Here is an 843-nt window from a genome sequence, read left to right as displayed (position 1 = left end):
TCTCTCTCTCTCTCTCTCTCTCTCTCTCTCTCTTTCTTCCCCTTTCTAACTAGGATAAATTTCATGAGGATTTTCTTTATTCCTTTGATGAATCTGTCTGAGAACTGTGCTTTTCTGTTCATTTTCTACCGGGGTGCTCAAATTCTTTTCTAGCCCTGAATATTCTTTTTTTTTTTTTTTTTAATTTTAAACCCTTAACTTCTGTGTATTAACTTATAGGTGGAAGATTGGTAAGGGTAGGCAATGGGAGTCAAGTGACTTGCCCAGGGTCACACAGCTGGGAAGTGTCTGAGGCCGAATTTGAACCTAGGACCTCCTGTCTCTAGGCCTGGCTCTCAATCCACTGAGCTACCCAGCTGCCCCTCCCCCCCCACCCTGAATATTCTTTTGCCAAGAATTTATGTAGAATCTGCTAAGAACTTCATTAACATGCTCTTTCCCCTGCCTTTGAGATCTTTAGTAAAGATATTCAGAAAGCACAAATGCATAGTTTCCTAGGTCCTTCCTTACCATTTGTTTGTGATCATTCCCCTCACTATTGTCCCCTTTCTAATCCTCTTTGCAAGACTTGTATGTGGGCCAATGGAAATTACCCTTTTCACATAACCTATTAAGGGATGTTTTCTTAAGTCTACATGCATCTTGATAAAAAGAGATGCTTGAAAATAATAATAGATTGCATTCTATAATGCCTTCTAGCTCCAAGGCATTTTTTATTTTTTATTCTAGGTCTCTGTATCTAACTATTGTAGGACCTCCAGGAAACCACTTCCCTTCTCTAATCTTCAGTTTTCTTATTTGTAAAATGAAGGCATTAGACCCTAAAGGTCAGTCAATCAGTCA

This window comes from Gracilinanus agilis, chromosome 1 (assembly GCF_016433145.1).
Source record: "Gracilinanus agilis isolate LMUSP501 chromosome 1, AgileGrace, whole genome shotgun sequence".
Taxonomy (NCBI): domain Eukaryota; kingdom Metazoa; phylum Chordata; class Mammalia; order Didelphimorphia; family Didelphidae; genus Gracilinanus; species Gracilinanus agilis.
The sequence above is the reverse complement of the archived record's forward strand: the minus strand, read 5'-3'. Positions refer to the sequence as shown.